The following is a 19,668-nucleotide window of genomic DNA, read 5'->3' on the forward strand; positions in this document are numbered from 1 at the left end:
AATGACAGACACATGGAGCAAAACCAACTCACCTCCATTGTCCCAACCAAGACCATTTTAGATGATCCAGTAGTACACCATCCCTAGATCTATAAATGAGCCTGACCAAGATCAGCAGAATCACCTATCCAACCACTCCAGGTATGTGAAGAATAAACACTTGTATGCTTCTGTGATTTTGTGGTTGTTAAGAAGCATTGTTGTGATAATAGATAACTGATAACAGTTACCTCCTAAGCTTCCATTGTAATGTGGGAATAAAGAGACTATGGACAATGTAGATCAGGAGAAAATTTCAAATTGTTTCACCCAACATCAAAAACTTAATGATCATGTACCTGGGTAGTCCTTATGTTATAAAATATTAGCAATTAGGGATATCTCTAACTGAGGCCTGGAGAAGTAAAATAATCACCAGATTAAGTAACATAAAAAAATTACATTTGCTGTAGGAATATAACCACATACAGTATATACTTTGTCTAATACTCAGAACCCCCCTGGAAATTGAGGGTAAAGATAAAACAATACAAGAAACGAGAGAACTGAAAGTTAGCTATAGTTATAACTCATTATTGATACTCCTTTGCCCAGACCTCTTAGCTGATAATAAAACTGACAATTTTTTATCTTTTTTTTTAACTTCTTCCAGATTTCTGATGAAATTGCTAGTGGCTAAATGACCCACAAATAGTCATTTAAAAAGTGGGGGTGGTCGGTAGGGGTGGAGGGAGAGCAAAATCAAATAAATACCCTAATTGTTTTGTTTCATTTTGCCTTTCAGCTGAGTCCTGGTTACTCACTACTGTGTGTTAAGCATTACTCCATATTTGGGAAGATGGAGGAGAAGGAAACCTATCGTACTTTGCTCTTGGAGAGAAGCACAATGACCTCCCAGAGTTTATGGCACCACAACTAGGCAAATAGGGCTCTCTTTCAAGAGCTTACTATTTAAGGGGCTCACATGTAAACCTCGTTACCATCCCTGTTTGCAGGCTGCTAAGACCTATTTCTTGTCCACATCAAGTGAGACAATATCCAACTGTAAGCCTGCTTATACAATGAACTTATCATATCTCTAAGTTTGCTCAGGGATGCCCTACATTCTAGCAATTAGTCAAAGACTGAGTAAACGGGCTGTTGTATCACATATTTTCATGCTGACACACACACACACTATACACGTATGTGCATACATAATTTTTGATAGCAGAGACAATATATTATTCACTGTTGTAATCTCAATTCCAACATGATGCTTGGCATATGATAACTTCACTAACCATCTGTTCAATGAATTAATAAACTCCTACCTTTTTTTTGGTATCATTAATCTACAATTACATGAAGAACATTATGTTTACTAGGCTCCCCCCTTTACCAAATCACTGTCCATCAGTGTAGTAAGATGCTGTAGAATCACTACTTGTGTTCTCTGTGTTGCACAGCCCTCCCTGTGCCCCCACACACACATTATACATGCTAATCGTAATGTGCCCTTTCTTCCCCCCCTTTATCCCTCCCTTTCCACCCATCCTCCCCAGTCCCTTTCCCTTTGGTAACTGTTGGTCAATTCTTCGGTTCTGTGTTTCTGCTGTTCTTTTGTTCCTTCATTTTTTTCTTTGTTCTTATACTCCACATATGAGTGAAATCATTTGGTACTTGTCTTTCTCTGCCTGGCTTATTTCACTGAGCATAATACCCTCTAGCTCCATCCATGTTGTTGCAAATGGTAGGATTTGTTTTCTTCTTATGGCTGAATAATATTCCATTGTGTATATGTACCACATCTTCTTTATCCGTTCATCTACTGATGGACACTTAGGTTGCTTCCATATCTTGACTATTGTAAATAGTGCTGCAATAAACATAGGGGTGCCTCTGTCTTTTTCAAAATGGGCTGCTGCATTCTTAGGGTAAATTCCTAGAAGTAGAATTCCTGGGTCAAATGGTATTTCTACTTTGAGCATTTTGAGGAACCTCCATACTGCTTTCCACAATGGTTGAACTAATTTACATTCCCACTAGCAGTGTAGGAGGGTTCCCCTTTCTCCACAACCTTGCCAACGTTTAATAAACTCCTATCTTTAAATATGTTACCTTTACCCACAAAAGTTGGACTGGGATTCAATGACTTGAGGTTCAATTTGTGCCCTTAAATGAGTGTACAGTCTTAATTTATTACATGATTAAACAAATACCATTACTTTGAACTTAGTTATGCCTAAAGAAAGACAGTTTTCACCTTATAACCTAATGAAACCTGAGGATTATAGTTATTTTTACCACATTTGTTGTATTTCCTAACCATGCACTATGATTAACACAATTAATGATCTGGTTGAATATTTTTAACAGCTTTATTGAGCTATAATTCAAAGAACACCTATGTAAAGTGTGCAATTCAATGACCTTTAGTAGGTTCATAAAATTGTGCAACCATCACGATTTTACAACATTTTCATCACTTCAAGAAAACCCCCAAACCTCTGTTCCCAGTAACAGTCACTCCCCATTCTCCTTTTCTCATTTCCTAAGCCCCTGTTTTCTCATCTATAAGTGCAAATAATAATTTATATCTCATAGGATGTGAGGATTAATGGCAAATATGTAAAATGCTCTGCATGGCACCTGAAACAGTAAATGCCCAGTTAATCTTAGTTATTTGTCTTAGTCCATTTGGGCTGCTATAACAAAATACCACAGACTGGGTGGCTTAGGAACAACAAAAATTTATTTCTCACAGTTCTGGAAACTGGAAGTCCAAGATCAGGATGTTAGCTGGTCCTAGGTTCTGATGAAAGCCCTTTTTCAGGATGCAGCCTCCCAACTTCTGCTGCATCCTCACATGGTGAAAGGGGCAAGGTGAGGGCATTAATTTCATTCATGAAGAAACCCACATGACTTAGTCCTCCCAAAGGCCTAAAACCTCCCAAAGATCCTATCTTCTAATAGTATCACATTGGACTTTAGTATTTCAACAAATGAATTTTTAGAGAATATAAACATTCAGACCATAGCACTATTTTTATTGTTATAGCACGTAAATTGTCAAAAATGTTGTTATTTTGATTTTAGAAAAGTCGTTAGGACTCTAACTTTCCCTAAGCATGTTCCCTATCTCTTTGGAATTCATGGACTTTATATCTTATTTCCCTCAAGGTTTCTGAGCCTTTCTTAAGGACAATGAATCAACCTGATAAAAAGCTTGGGTGTTAATGAAAAGGACCAAAGAAATGTCTGATCAACTAACCAAAGCTATTACTCTCCTTTTCCATGCAACCCAGGTACATATTAAAAATGACATTCAGGATTTAATAATCCTTATCCCCTCAAATCTAATCTCAACACACAGAGTAGTTCTTTTAAAATCTAAGTCAAATCATCTCACTCTCCTGCTCAAACTCTTCTATAACATCCCATCCCCCTCAAAGACCAAAATCATTGCAGAGGCTCTAAATGAATTGTAAGGCCCTAAGTGGTCTAGTGCTTGGCTACTTTTTAACTCATCTCTGACTATCATAGTTTGTCCCAGCCTTTCCTTACATCTGCCAGGCACACTTCATTCCCAGCGCCTTTGCATTTGCTGATTTTTTTTCTGTTGTGAAAACTTATAAAGGGAAGCCTCATTGACAAGACAGCAGGAGGCCTGCAGGGGGAGCTCTCATATCCACAACTCCCGGTCAATTGCCAACCCCACAGGAAGAGACAGACATCTTATAACTCATACTATTTTGGCTACCTTACCACCCAGCCAATGAAAGATTGTTATAACTCAGCCAGTTAACAGCCACTACACATGGGACTCCCAGTTTCCTCCAGTGGACTTGTGGTTAGAACAGGCCCCCAACTCTCCCACTTCTATAAAAGAGCTCTCCCCTCCTTTGTTTTCCCCTCACTGTGGTTTTGCCATTGCTTATGTGTCCTTTTTTGTTCTGAATTGCAATTCTTTGTGTTCCCAAATAAATCCAGTTTTGCTGATTGTAGGTAAAATTGCAATATTTCCAGAATCTCTTGCCTGGCCTTAGTGCATCTCCATATCTATACGTGTTTGCAAGGGGTGGAGAGAAGTAGCCCATCTCCATATCAATAGGTGATTACGAAGTGTGTGGAGAGCAAGTGGACACCTGGACTGGAGAGGTATTTTTGGGGTCTTACTGTGGCTGGGTTGGAAGAGATGGGCGAGCAGAAGTAGATGACTGCTTGTAAGCAATGAATAGGTTTCTCCTATTTTATTTCTCCCTTTGACTGATTTTGGCTTCAAAGGTTATTTGCCCTGGGCTGGGACCATATTTTCCCCCAGATTTACACTGGTAAAATAACTGACATATTTAAGTTTAATATTATCAACAAATCTCTTTCCATAGATATCTACTTGGCTTCCTTCCTCAGCTCCTTCCAGGTCTTTGCTCATATGTCACCTTTGGCTGACAATACTTTATAAAGTAGCAAAATCGTCCCTCTTCTTATCTTGCTTTGTTTTTCTCCCCTACCACTTACAATACCTGACACATCGTATATTTACTTATTTATTTGTTTCTTTCTTTAGACCATAAGTTACATTAAGACAGAAATTTTCATGTGTTTTGTTCCCTGCTCTATCCTGTGCAACAGTCCCAGGTACATTTGGTACTCCATAAGTACATATTGAATGAATGTTCTTCAAAACTGTCTTCCTTTATAATCAAGTAACTTTAGCGGAAAAGTGGAGCATAATAGTTGTTTTACTGGGAGAGGAAGCCAGTCAAATGGATTCCTGCCCTAGCTGATCTAGAGATGCTTTCTACCATAAGCTCAAATACATCTAGACAGTTCTGTCCTTTTAAGTTGGCAGAATTTCATGAAATATTGAGCTCATTCCAAGGAAGACAGAGACAGAAATAGAGACAGATTTGAAGGGTATCTGGTTTCCCTCCTCAGTACTCCTCCAATATGCTTTGTATGAGGATGGGTTTAATGACTTCATCTTTTTATTATTTAAAAATGAATCTATTGTTTGTTTACCTTCTCCAAAGACACAGTAGCTTTTCTAGTAATGGATTTAAAAGATCTTAGAAGATCATGCTTTTAACAACGATGGTTAACTTTGCAACTTGAGTGGATAGCAGCCTGGCTCGGGATTGAACTACAATTCCCAGAGTGCATCTCTAGATGGATTCTGGGAAATGTGGCAGAAGCATTTTTTTTTTAAACAACTCTGGTTAACTTTGGATGATTTGGCAGCCAACAAGAGCAATGAACTACATTTCTCAGTCTGCATTTCTAGGAGAATTCTGGGAAGTGTGGCAGAGGCAGCCATGGTCTAGGGAAGGGAAGTCCAATGTCCCAAGAACATTTGGAATTTCCTGGTTTCTGCTGTTGCTGAGGCCTAGGAAGGTGCTCCCCAACATAATTCAGAGTGAGTATAGTGAAATAGAAACCTGTTGAGGGTACATGTGCAGGAAGGATTTTAACGGGGAGGCATAAAAACTTGAAAAAAGCTCTCAGTCACAGCATGTGTAATTTTACCTTAGTCTCTCTTCTTTCAGAAACCAGAGAATGACCACAGTTTTGCATCATAACTTGTGGGTCTATTTTATTAATTGCAACTAATAATTTTCTGATACTTCTTTGGAAGTTGTTTAAAAATGGGCTTTGCTAACTCTCTGCTTTGTGCTTGCATTATTTTTGAATTAAGGGAAGATAACTGTATTTTAGAAAGGAAAACATAAAGCTTGTCAGTGAGACCTTGAAATCTGTATCCCAGTGATTCCTCAATTTCACCTATTTCCCAGGACTATGCAGTCCATAGTCATGAAAAGACAGACTCCGAGAAGGGTTCTCTTAAACCCTATTGAACCTGGCCTCTTGCTGGTAGCAGTAACCACAGAGATTTCTGATGGGCTTTCTTGTCATGCCATAAGTGCTTTATAAAGTAATCTTTCTTCTTTTAAGATGAACAGGATGAGAAATGTGGGACTCATTTATTACAGGGGATTCAGAGAAATTGTTATTAAAGCCCTTGCCTCCTCATTCAATGGTTTTTGGTAAAAATAATATTACCTTTCATTCCTATCAGTCTTTCTTTGTATTTAAAAAACATAAGTAGTAAATGAATGTTGGAGGATGCTTTCCCATGTGTTTCTATCAAAACAAGCTTTGGAGCCAGATAGCTCCGAGTTTGAATATGCTGGTCTCTAAATTCAGATCTCAGATTGGTTAATCTCTCAAAGCTTTATCTTCCTTATTTATAAAATGTGTTAAATGCATGAATGCATTCATCCAGTCATACATACTGTGTTTTATACCATGATAGGGATTGTGCTAGATGCTGTACTGTAGGGGAGATGCATTGCCAACCCTTAAGGATTTTACAGTCTAACAGATCAAAGAATTAGGTATGTCAAAAGCTGACATAGTTGTAATACACTTAGATCCATTTTCTCTCCTTCCTTCCCCTCTGAGAAGTGAGACAGAAATCAGGTTCCAACAGGTTAAGTTCCAACAAGCCCCACGTCACAAATTCAGTAAATGAGGAGCCAGGAATAAAAGTCCCTGAGTCTCTTCAGAGCTTACTTCCCTGCCCCTTCTTTGCTTTGGAGACATGCACCGTAAACAAAATAAAAGGCAGGCCTGAACTTGTCATCTAAAGTAAAATAGTGGCAGTATTTTTTTCCAAAATAATTTTGTGAATAGTGAATTTTTATCCTCAATGTGCTGTCAGGCATAAAATTCAGTAATAGTTGCCAATTCAAACAAAAACAACCATTCTGTTTATAATGTGGCATTTGAGCAGCTGGATGTGAGTAATGTAGCACATTTCGCAGCTGTTTACCAGCATGTTTACCAAATCTGAGCCCTTGGGCCAATACAATGAATAACATCACACTGAGGACCCATAAAAGACAGTGAAAAATCACAAACCATTTCAGAATAAAAGTAACAGATTTTTCCTGTGTTAGATTTCTAAATAGTATAGGGCTATAAGAAATTACACTTTCATCCTAAAAGTAATCTAACATATCCTCTTGGCTGTTAACCTCTTTTTTGTAAAAGCGGTACATATAGCAGTTGATTCCTGCAGTGCATTTTGGTGATTATATTGTAGAGGATGCTGTAAATCTACTATAATATTTTACAAATCAGAATAGTCAAAAGTAGAGTAAAGCTATAATAAATAAGTGAGCACAGGACATCAAATTAACAACTAACAAAAAAGGGGAACTAAAACTATTAAAGCTGAAAACACTTTCATTCTCTATACTGGTCAAAGAAATATTTTTTTTTTAATCCAATACTTTTGAATCTTGCAAGTGTGACAACATGTAGAAAGACCTATATAATTTTAAAATGAATTTTATCCCATAATTCTACTTTGGGAAATATATCTTAAAGAAATGACCTGAAAATATCAGCACAGAGGTATTTAGTGGTATCTTATTTCTGATAATTTAAAATCAGAGCAACCTAAATGTCTAAAATCAGGGTAATGCTTAGCAAAAGAAGGATGAGTCTCCTTGAATGTAATATTATGCAACTGAAAAACTTATAAAGCTTATGCAGAAATACAGAAAACTGCTTATGACTTATTTCATGAAAGCAAGTTGAAAAAAATGTGTCCTCTGATTATAAATATGTAAAACTTGTATGTGTAAAAAGACTAGAAAACACAAATTAAATTACAAGTTATATTTATCTGGTGATACTATAGGTGATCTCACAACTCTGTTTTCCAGATGTCCTGTAATGTAGTTATTATTAATTTTATAATGTAAATGATCTACTTAAAAGAGAAAAAGATAGAGCTGAATTTCAAGGATAACATTTTTTTTACTTTTAAATAGTGTCTGTACAGCTTTTATGTAAGATATGTACAAAAAATAATACAAGGACCATTTAGAAAAGGAATTAGACTTAATCTTCACTAGGTTTATGACTGTATCAGTAAAGTACAATTCTCAGTTAAAATAAGTCTGGTTTTCCTCTGATTACTGATATTTTTTTCAAAGCTGTATTATGAACATTACCATGTTTTCTACAAGCTCTGTGACCACCATCCCATGAGTCAGCAGGCCCTGATAATCCACAGTTGGCTAAGGCTAATTTAGTAACAGAAATGAGACAGAACATTGGGCAGCCAAGTACAGTGGCAAACAGATTAGTTGGTAATCATAACTGCAGCTGATCGACTCTTACCAGTCTCCAGATTCAAGGAACTCATCAAAGGAATTCCTTTTGGCTCCCAGGGATTACGGTGAGGTGCTACTGAGAACAATGGCATAGAAATAGACTTGTGAGTTAGTCCCAGGAACTCATATTTACTGAATGTATTGTAAAAGGAGTATTACATATGGTCAAAAAAATTTTTAAGTACAGAAATGCATAAAGTAACAATTATTAGTACTCTTTTCAATCTCTATCTCCATATCATTCTCCCAAATTTTTCACTGTTACCAGTTTGGTATGGGTACTTCTAGTCACTTAAAAAACAAGTTAATACAGGTCTAATTTATATCTACTGGAATTTATATGTCCTTTTCTTTAAAAATTAGATGATGCTACATAAACCAAATAATTCTTGCTTTTTTTTTTTTTGAGAGGGCATATCTTATATTTATTGATCAAATGGTTGTTAACAACAATAAAATTCTGTATAGGGGACTCAATGCACAATCATTAATCAACCCCAAGCCTAATTCTCAACAGTCTCCAATCTTCTGAAGTATAACGAACAAGTTCTTACATGGTGAACAAATTCTTACATAGTGAATAAGTTCTTACATGGTGAACAGTACAAGGGCAGTCATCACAGAAACTTTCGGTTTTGATCACGCATTATGAACAATACACAATCAGGTCAAATATGAATATTCGTTTGATTTTTATACTTGATTTATATGTGGATCCCACATTTCTCCCTTTATTATTATTATTATTATTTTTAATAAAATGCTGAAGTGGTAGGTAGATGTAAGATAAAGGTAGAAAACTTAGTTTAGTGTTGTAAGAGAGCAAATGTAGATGATCAGGTGTGTGCCTGTAGACTATGTGTTAATCCAAGCTAGACAAGGGCAAGAAAACATCCACGGATGCAGAAGATTTCTCTCAAAACAGGGTGGGGAGAGGTTCTAAGCCTCACCTCTGTTGATCCCCAATTTCTCACCTGATGGCCCCCCTGCGACTGTGCCTGTCTTAGGTTGTTCCTCCCTTGAGGAATATTACCCGTCTCTGGCTAACCAGTCATCTTCCGGGGCCATACAGGGAATTGTAAAGTTGGTAAGTGAGAGAGAAGCCTTATTGTTTGAAAAGGTTAGCTTTTTACTTCTTTGCATATTTATGCCCTGTGGCTTCTATGCCCAGCGTTTGTCTTGAGGTATCTTTAGCACTTGGAGGAATTATGATACTCGGTAAATTCGATATGAGGCACAAATTCTATTTAAGGGTTGTAATTAGGAAGAAAGAAGAAAAGCTATAGAGGTAGCAGATGGAAGAAAACATGGAAAGATTGATTATTTCTTTGACATATCTTCTTGTAGAGTAATTTAAGCATGTATAGGTTTTAAACTACTAATTAAATTGCGCACACACATTAACATAATAGGAATACAGTTACATAACCAAAGCAGATCTATAATTACCAGCCATCTCCAGTGAGGCCAAGAAAACCAGTTAGGCACCCTAGGCATTTGTGAAAATTTGTCTATGATATGATGGATATTGTCCAACTGTACTTGAACAGTCTGAGAGAAATCAGACAAATTAAAACAGCCCATTCCTGGGAACTGTTCACATCCCATATGTTCTTTTAACAGTAGATAGTCTGTAGTTGTAAGATTTTTGAGTTCTACAATTTGCACTTCTCCTAATTCTTGGTTGAGTTCCAACAGTGTAGATCCAGTCAAATTTGTTGTTTTACTGTATGCACAGGCCAGCTTAGATATCTCCTTCTTCATTCCAATGGCAAGCCCAGGAACCGGTGGGATGAATGCAGCTACAACTGCAGCATCGCCTGGATCTTTGTTGAGGTTTTTTGATGATCATCTTCTGGTATGAGTCTTCCAGAGAGTGCTGATGTTGGAAGTTCTTCTTCATATCGTATCTTAGTTCATTTTCTGGGTAGCCAAATTAGGCTTTGATCCTCTGTATAAACACAAACAGACCCTTTGCTCACACTTTGATCTGCCCTTTATACCATTGTGTAGAACTCATTGGAGGTCACTACACAGGAACTGCTTTTTTTTTAAGAGAAAGGAATATTATCAGAAAAGTGTACCTCCATAGCTGATCACCTGACACCCTTTAAGTGATAAAAATTAAGGATATTTAAAGCATGCATTAATCGTTGATTTACAGTAAATTTTATCCTATCATGGAGTAATCCCCCTTTTCTTTCTTTCTTTCTTTTTTTTTTGTTATCTTTAATCTACACTAACATGAAGAATATTATGTTTACTAGGCTCTCCCCTATACCAGGTCCCCGCTATAAACCCCTTTACAGTCACTGTCCATCAGCATAGTTAAATGTTCTGGAATCACTACTTGTCTTCTCTGTGTTGTACAGCCCTCCCCTTTCTCCCACCCCCCCATGCATGCTAATCTTAATACCCCCTTCTTCCTCCACCCCCCTTATCCCTCCCTACCCACCCATCCTCCCCAGTCCCTTTCCCTTTGGTACCTGTTAGTCCATTATTGGGTTCTGTGATTCCGCTGATGTTTTGTTCCTTCAGTTTTTCCTTTGTTCTTATACTCCACAGATGAGTGAAATCATTTGGTATTTCTCTTTCTCCGCTTGGCTTATTTCACTGAGCCTAATACCTTCCAGCTCCATCCATGTTGCTGCAAATGGTAGGATTTACCCTCTTCTTATGCCTGAGTAGTATTCCATTGTGTATATGTACCACATCTTCTTTATCCATTCATCTACCAATGGACATTTAGGTTGTTTCCAATTCTTGGCTATTGTAAATAGTGCTGCAATAAACATAGGGGTGCATTGGTCTTTCTCAAACTTGATTGCTGCGTTCTTAGGGTAAATTCCTAGGAGTGCAATTCCTGGGTCAAATGGTAAGTCTGTTTTGAGGATTTTGATGAACCTCCATACTGCTTTCCACAATGGTTGAACTAGTTTACATTACTACCAGCAGTGTAGGAGGGTTCCCCTTTCTCCACAGCCTTGCCAACATTTGTTGTTGTTTGTCTTTTGGATGGCAGCCATCCTTACTGGTGTGAGGTGATACCTCATTGTAGTTTTAATTTGCATTTCTCTGATAATTAGTGATGTGGAGCATCTTTTCATGTGTCTGTTGGCCATCTGTATTTCTTTTTTGGAGAACTGTCTGTTCAGTTCCTCTGCCCATTTTTTAATTGGGTTATTTGTTTTTTGCTTGTTGAGGCGTGTGAGCTCTTTATATATTCTGGACGTCAAGCCTTTATCGGATCTGTCATTTTCAAATATATTCTCCCATACTGTAGGGTTCCTTTTTGTTCTATTGATGGTGTCTTTTGCTGTACAGAAGCTTTTCAGCTTAATATAGTCCCACTTGTTCATTTTTGCTGTTGTTTTCCTTGTCCAGGGTGATATGTTCAAGAAGAGTTCACTCGTGTTTATATCTAAGAGGTTTTTGCCTATGTTTTTTTCCAAGAGTTTAATGGTTTCATGACTTACATTCAGGTCTTTGATCCATTTTGAGTTTACTTTTGTATATGGGGTTAGACAACGGTCCAGTTTCATTCTCCTACATGTAGCTGTCCAGTTTTGCCAGCACCATCTGTTGAAGAGACTGACATTTCGCCATTGTATGTCCATGGCTCCTTTATCAAATATTAATTGTCCATATATGTCTGGGTTAATGTCTGGATTCTCTAGTCTGTTCCATTGGTCTGTGGCTCTGTTCTTGTGCCAGTACCAAATTGTCTTGATTACTATGGCTTTATAGTAGAGCTTGAAGTTGGGGAGTGAGAACCCCCCTACTTTATTCTTCTTAGAATTGCTTTGGCTATTCGGGGTCTTTGGTGTTTCCATATGTATTTTTGAATTATTTGTTCCAGTTCATTGAAGAATGTTGCTGGTAGTTTCATAGGGATTGCATCAAATCTGTATATTGCTTTGGGCAGGATGGCCATTTTGACAATATTAATTCTTCCTAGCCACGAGCGTGGGATGAGTTTCCATCTGTTAGTGTCCCCTTTAGTTTCTCTTAAGAGTGACTTGTAGTTTTCAGAGTATAAGTCTTTCACTTCTTTGGTTAGGTTTATTCCTAGGTATTTTATTTTTTTTGATGCAATTGTGAATGGAGTTGTTTTCCTGATTTCTCTTTCTGTTGGTTCATTGTTAGTGTATAGGAAAGCCACAGATTTCTGTGTGTTGATTTTGTATCCTGCAACTTTGCTGTATTCCAATATCAGTTCTAGTAGTTTTGGGGTGGAGTCTTTAGGGTTTTTTATGTACAGTATCATGTCATCTGCAAATAGTGACAGTTTAACTTCTTCTTTACCAATCTGAATTCTTTGTGTTTCTTTGTTTTGTCTGATTGCCGTGGCTAGGACCACTAGTACTATGTTAAATAAGAGTGGGGAGAGTGGGCATCCCTGTCTAGTTCCTGATCTCAGAGGAAAAGCTTTCAGCTTCTCGCTGTTCAATATAATGTTGGCTGTGGGTTTATGATATATGGCCTTTATTATGTTGAGGTACTTGCCCTCTATTCCCATTTTGCTGAGAGTTTTTATCATGAAAGGATGTTGAACTTTATCATATGCTTTTTCAGCATCTATGGAGATGATCATGTGGTTTTGTCTTTCTCTTTGTTGATGTGGTGGATGATGTTGATGGACTTTCGAATGTTGTACCATCCTTGCATCCCTGGGATGAATCCCACTTGGTCATGGTGTACGATCCTTTTGATGTATTTTTGAATTCGGTTTGCTAACATTTTGTTGAGTATTTTTGCATCTATGTTCATCAGGGATATTGGTCTATAGTTTTCTTTTTTGGTGGGGTCTTTGCCTGGTTTTGGTATTAGGGTGATGTTGGCTTCATAGAATGAGTTTGGGAGTATCCCCTCCTCTTCTATTTTTTGGAAAACTTTAAGGATAATGGGTATTATGTCTTCCCTGTATGTCTGATAAAATTCCGAGGTAAATCCTTCTGGCCCGGGAGTTTTGTTCTTGGGTAGTTTTTTGATTACCGCTTCTATTTCGTTACTGGTAATTGGTCTGTTTAGATTTTCTGTTTCTTTTTGGGTCAGTCTTGGAAGGTTGTATTTTTCTAGGAAGTTGTCCATTTCTCCTAGGTTTCCCAGCTTGTTAGCATATAGGTTTTCATAGTATTCTCTAATAATTCTTTGTATTTCTGTGGGGTCCGTCGTGATTTTTCCTTTCTCATTTCTGATACTGTTGATTTGTGTTGACTCTCTTTTCCTCTTAATAAGTCTGGCTAGAGGCTTATCTATTTTGTTAATTTTCTCGAAGAACCAGCTCTTGGTTTCATTGATTTTTGCTATTGTTTTATTCTTCTCAATTTTATTTATTTCTTCTCTGATCTTTATTATGTCCCTCCTTCTGCTGACCTTAGGCCTCATCTGTTCTTCTTTTTCCAATTTCGATAATTGTGACATTAGACCATTCATTTGGGATTGCTCTTCCTTTTTTAAATATGCTTGGATTGCTATATACTTTCCTCTTAAGACTGCTTTTGCTGTGTCCCACAGAAGTTGGGGCTTAGTGTTGTTGTTGTCATTTGTTTCCATATATTGCTGGATCTCCATTTTGATTTGGTCATTGATCCATTGATTATTTAGGAGCGTGTTGTTAAGCCTCCATGTGTTTGTGAGCCTCTTTGCTTTATTTGTACAGTTTATTTCTAGTTTTATGCCTTTGTGGTCTGAAAAGTTGGTTGGTAGGATTTCAATCTTTTGGAATTTTCTGAGGCTCTTTTTGTGGCCTAGTATGTGGTCTATTCTGGAGAATGTTCCATGTGCACTTGAGAAGAATGTGTATTCTGTTGCTTTTGGATGTAGAGTTCTGTAGATGTATATTAGGTCCATCTGTTCTAGTGTGTTGTTCATTGCCTCTGTGTCCTTTCTTATTATCTGTCTGGTGGATCTGTCCTTTGGAGTGAGTGGTGTGTTGAAGTCTCCTAGAAAGGATGCATTGCATTCTATTTCCTCCTTTAGTTCTATTAATATTTGTTTCAGGTATGTTGGTGCTCCTGTATTGGGTGCATATATATTTATAATGGTTATATCCTCTTGTTGGACTGAGCCCTTTGTCATTATGTAATGTCCTTCTTTGCCTTTTGTTACTTTCTTTATTTTGAAGTCTGTTTTGTCTGATACCGGAATTGCAACACCTGCTTTCTTCTCTCTGTTGTTTGCATGAAATATCTTTTTCCATCCCTTGACTTTAAGTCTGTGCATGTCTTTGGGTTTGAGGTGAGTCTCTTGTAAGCAGCATATTGATGGATCTTGCTTTTTTATCCATTCTATTACTCTGTGTCTTTTGATTGGTGCATTCAGTCCACTGACATTTAGGGTGATTATTGAAATGTATGAACTTACTGCCATTGCAGGCTTTAAGTTTTTGGTTACCAAAGGTTCAGGGTTACCTTCTTTACTATCTTACTGTCTAATTTAACTCACTTGTTGAGCTATTATAAACATGGTCTGATGATTCTTTATTTCTCTCCCTTCTTATTCCTCCTCCTACATTCTTCATATGTTGGGTGTTTTGTTCTGTGCTCTTTTTAGGAGTTCTACCTTCTAGAGGAGTCCCTGTAGGATGCCCTGTAGATGTTTTTTGTGGGAGGCAAATTCCCTCAACTTTTGCTTGTCTGGGAATTGTTTAATCCCTCCTTCATATTTAAATGATAGTCGTGCTGGATACAGTAGTCTTGGATCGAGGCCCTTCTGTTTCATTGCATTAAGTATATCATGCCAATCTCTTCTGGCCTGTAGGGTTTCTGTTGAGAAGTCTGATGATAGCCTGATGGGTTTTCCTTTGTAGGTGACCTTTTTTTTCTCTCTGGCTGCCTTTAATACTTTGTCCTTGTCTTTGATCTTTGCCATTTTAATTATTATGTATCTTGGTGTTGCCCTCCTTGGATCCCTTGTCATGGGAGTTCTGTGTACCTCTGTGGTCTGAGGGGCCATTTCTTCCCCTAGTTTGGGGAAGTTTTTGGCAATTATTTCTTCAAAGACACTTTGTATCCCTTTTTCTCTCTCTTCTTCTTCTGGTACCCGTGTAATGCGTATATTGTTCCATTTTGATTGGTCACTCAGCTCTCTTAAAATTCTTTCATTCCTGGAGATACCTTTTTCTCTCTCTGCGTTTCTGTTCTCTGTTTTCTAGTCCATTAATGGTCTCTTGCATGTCGTCCATTCTGTTTTGAAGTCCTTCCAGAGCTTGTTTTATTTCTGTATTCTCCTTCCTTAGTTCTTGCATATTTCTCTGCAAGTCCATCAGCATGGTTATGACTTTTGTTTTGAATTCTTTTTCAGGAAGACTGGTTAAATCTATCTCCCCAGGTTCCTTCTCAGGGGAAGATGTAGCAGATGCTGAAGCTGTTTGGGTTAGTCTTGTCTGGATCATATTTTTTTTGCCTTTTCATGTTGACAGGTGCTATTGACTGTCAGCTGGGAGGGCCAAACTTTTCACTTGCTACTGGCCTTTCTTTACTGGGACAACTGCGACCCCTAGTGGCTTGTGTTGGGTAATTGCGTGTAGGCTGGGTCTTTGTGTCTTGCCCGGCCGATATGGAGGCGTGGTTTGCCTTAGGCTGTTTCTCTGCTTTCGCAGTGCCCGGAGGGGTAATGGACGAGGGGGGAGGGCTGTTTGGCTGTTTACCTCCGTGAGGGGTCTCAGAGCTGTTGCCCAGGGGGTTAGTGCGCCCGGTTTTCCCTGTAATTTCCAGCCACTGGGCTGTGACCTTTGTTGTTTCCATCTAACTGTTAAGTCCCTGTCCTTTTAAGACTTTCAAAAAGCACTCGCTTTTCTTTGTCACAGGGGCATCAGCTTTGGAACCCGCTCAGTGGTCTTGCTGACCTATTTCCCTAGTTTCCAGCCCTCCATGCGTGCACTGTGTCTGCGCTCTGGTGCGGGTGGCTGGGGCTGGGTGTTTAGCAGTCCTGGGCTCCCTCTCCCTCCCGCCGGGAGCTGGGGGGAGCTGTGCTCGTGTCCCGCTGGGCTGGGGGTTGTATCTTACCCCTTTCACCAGGCGCTGGGCTCTCGCACGTGTATATGTAGTCTGGCTGTTGTCCTGTGTCTTCTGGTCTCTCTTTTAGAATTAGTTGTATTTGTTGTATTTTCAAAAATATATATTTTTTTGGGAGGAGATTCCCACTGTCCTACTCACGCCGCCATGTTGGCTCTGCCCACTCCTGCCCTTCTGCCCATTTTTTAATTGGATTATTTGATTTTTGTTTGTTGAGGTGTGTGAGCTCTTTATATATTTTGGACGTCAAGCCTTTATCGGATCTGTCATTTACAAATATATTCTCCCATACTGTAGGGTTCCTTTTTGTTTATTGATGGTGTCTTTTGCTGTACAGAAGCTTTTCAGCTTAATATAGTCCCACTTGTTCATTTTTGCTGTTGTTTTCCTTGCCTGGGGAGGTATGTTCAAGAAGAGGTTGCTCATGTTTATGTCTAAGAGGTTTTTGCCTATGTTTTTTTCCACAAGTTTAATGGTTTCATGACTTACATTCAGGTCTTTCATCCATTTTGAGTTTACTTTTGTATATGGGGTTAGACAACGGTCCAGTTTCATTCTCCTACATGTAGCTGTCCAGTTTTGCCAGCACCATCTGTTGAAGAGACTGTCATTTCGCCATGGTATGTCCATGGCTCCTTTATCAAATATTGATTGACCATATATGTTTGGGTTAATGTCTGGAGTCTCTAATCTGTTCCACTAGTCTGTGGCTCTGTTCTTGTGCCAGTACCAAATTGTCTTGATTACTATGGCTTTATAGTAGAGCTTGAAATTGGGGAGTGAGATCCCCCCTACTTTATTCTTCTTTCTCAGAATTGCTTTGGCTATTCGGGTCTTTGGTGTTTCCCTATGAATTTTTGAATTATTTGTTCCAGTTCATTGAAGAATGTTGCTGGTAATTTCATAGGGATTGCATCAAATCTGTATATTGCTTTGGGCAGGATGGCCATTTTGATGATATTAATTCTTCCTAGCCCGCATGGGATGAGTTTCCATTTGTTAGTGTACCCTTTATTTTCTCTTAAGAGTGACTTGTAGTTTTCAGAGTATAGGTCATTCACTTCTTTGGTTAGATTTATTCCTAGATATTTTATTCTTTTTAATGCAATTGTGAATGGAATTGTTTTCCTGATTTCTCTTTCTATTGGTTCATTGTTAGTGTATAGGAATCTACAGATTTCTGTGTGTTAATTTTGTATGCTGCAACTTTGCTGTATTCCGATATCAGTTCTAGTAGTTTTGGGGTGGAGTCTTTAGGGTTTTTTATGTACAATATCATATCATCTGCAAATAGTGACAGTTTAACTTCTTCTTTACCAATCTGGATTCTTTGTGTTTCTTTGTTTTGTCTGATTGCCATGGCTAGGACCTCCAGTACTATGTTAAATAGCATTGGGGAGAGTGGGCATCCCTGTCTAGTTCCTGATCTCAGAGGAAAAGCTTTCAGCTTCTCGCTGTTCAATATAATGTTGGCTGTGGGTTTATGATATACGGCCTTTATTATGTTGAGGTACTTGCCCTCTATTCCCATTTTACTGAGAGTTTTTATCATTAATGGATGTTGAATTTTGTCAAATGCTTTTTCAGCATCTATGGAGATGATCATGTGGTTTTTGTCTTTCTTTTTGTAGATGTGGTGAATGATGTTGATGGACTTTCAAATGTTGTACCATCCTTGCATCCCTGGGATGAATCCCACTTCGTCATGGTGTATGATCCTTTTGATATACTTTTGTATTTGGTTTGCTAATATTTTATTAAGTATTTTTGCATCTATATTCATCAGGGATATTGGTCTGTAATTTTCTTTTTTGGCGGGGTCTTTGCCTGGTTTTGGTATTAGGGTGATGTTGGCTACATAGAATGAGTTTGGGAGTATTCCCTCCTCTTCTATTTTTTGGAAAACTTTAAGGAGCATGGGTATTATGTCTTCTCTGTGTGTCTGATAAAATTCCGAGGTAAATCCATCTGGCCTGGGTGTTTTGTTCTTGGGTAGTTTTTTGATTGCCATTTCAATTTCTTTGCTCATAATTGGTTTGTTTACCTTTTGTGTTTTTTCCTTGGTCAGTCTTGGAAGGTTGTATTTTTCTAGGAAGTTGTCCATTTCTTCTAGGTTTTCCAGCTTGTTGGCATATAGGTTTTCATACTACTCTCTAATAATTCTTTGTATTTCTGTGGAGTCTGTCATGATTTTTGCGTTCTCATTTGTGATTCTGTTGATTTGTGTTGATTCTCTTTTTCTCTTAATAAGTTTGGCTAGAGGCTTATCTATTTTGTTTATTTTCTCAAAGAACCAGCTCTTGGTTTCATTGATTTTTGCTATTGTTTTATTCTTCTCAATTTTGTTTATTTCTTCTCTGATCTTTATTATGTCCCTCCTTCTGCTGACTTTAGGCCTCATTTGTTGTTCTTTTTCCAATTTCGATAATTGTGATGTTAGACTATTCATTTGGGGTTGTTCTTGTTTCTTCAAGTGTGCCTGGATCACTATATACTTTCCTCTTAAGACTGCTTTCGCTGCGTCCCACAGAAGTTGGAGCTTTGTGTTATTGTTGTCATTTGTCTCTATATATTCCTTGATCTCTATTTTAATTTGTTCATTGATCCACTGATTATTTAGGAGCATGTTGTTAAGCCTCCATGTGTTTGTGAGCCTTTTTGTTTTCTTTGTCGAATTTATTTCTAGTTTTATACCTTTGTGGTCTGAAAAGTTGGTTGGTAGAATTTCAATATTTTGAATTTTGCTGAGGCTCTTTTTGTGGGCTACTATGTGGTCTATTCTGGAGAATGTTCCATGTGCACTTGAGAAGAATGTATATCCTGTTGCTTTTGGATGTAGAGTTCTATAGATGTCTATTAGGTCCATCTGCTCTACTGTGTTGTCCAGTGCTTCCGTGTCCTTACTTATTTACTGCCCGGTGGATCTATCCTTTGGGGTGAGTGGTGTGTTGAAGTCTCCTAGAATGAATGCATTGCAGTCTATTTCCCCCTTTAGTTCTGTTAGTATTTGTTTCACATATGCTGGTGCTCCTGTGTTGGGTGCATATATATTTAGAATGGTTATATCCTCTTGTTGGACTAAGCCCTTTATCATTATGTAGTGTCCTTCTTTATCTCTTGTTACTTTCTTTGTTTTGAAGTCTATTTTGTCTGATATTGGTACTGCAACCCCTGCTTTCTTCTCGCTGTTGTTTGGTTGAAATATGTTTTTCCATCTCTTGACTTTTAGTCTGTACATGTCTTTGGGTTTGAGGTGAGTTTCTTGTAAGCAGCATATATATGGGTCTTGCTTTTTTTATCCATTCTATTACTCTGTGTCTTTTGATTGGTGCATTCAGTCCATTTACATTTAGGGTGACTATTGAAAGATATGTACTTATTGCCATTGCAGGCTTTAAATTCGTGGTTACCAAAGGTTCAAGGTTAGCCTCTTTAGTATCTTACTGCCTAACTTAGCTCACTTATTGAGCTGTTATATACAC

At 38.0% G+C, this 19,668-nt stretch overlaps 1 protein-coding gene across 4 annotated transcripts in view; it reads left to right on the forward strand.

Annotated features, from left to right (window-relative positions):
• The first annotated feature begins 5,205 nt into the window (after window positions 1-5,205).
• The window catches only part of NUDT13 (nudix hydrolase 13), a 33,780-nt gene continuing 19,317 nt past the window's right edge, over window positions 5,206-19,668 (forward strand). For 3 of the 4 annotated variants that reach the window (XM_036928677.2, XM_036928680.2, XM_057505969.1), the window contains exon 1: window positions 5,206-5,398. The gene's annotated coding sequence lies outside the window, so the exon portion shown is untranslated. The remainder of the gene's footprint in view (window positions 5,399-19,668) is intronic. The other variant, XM_057505968.1, reaches the window with a different exon arrangement.

Source organism: Manis pentadactyla, chromosome 8 (genome assembly GCF_030020395.1).
Source record: "Manis pentadactyla isolate mManPen7 chromosome 8, mManPen7.hap1, whole genome shotgun sequence".
NCBI classification, from domain to species: Eukaryota; Metazoa; Chordata; class Mammalia; order Pholidota; family Manidae; genus Manis; species Manis pentadactyla.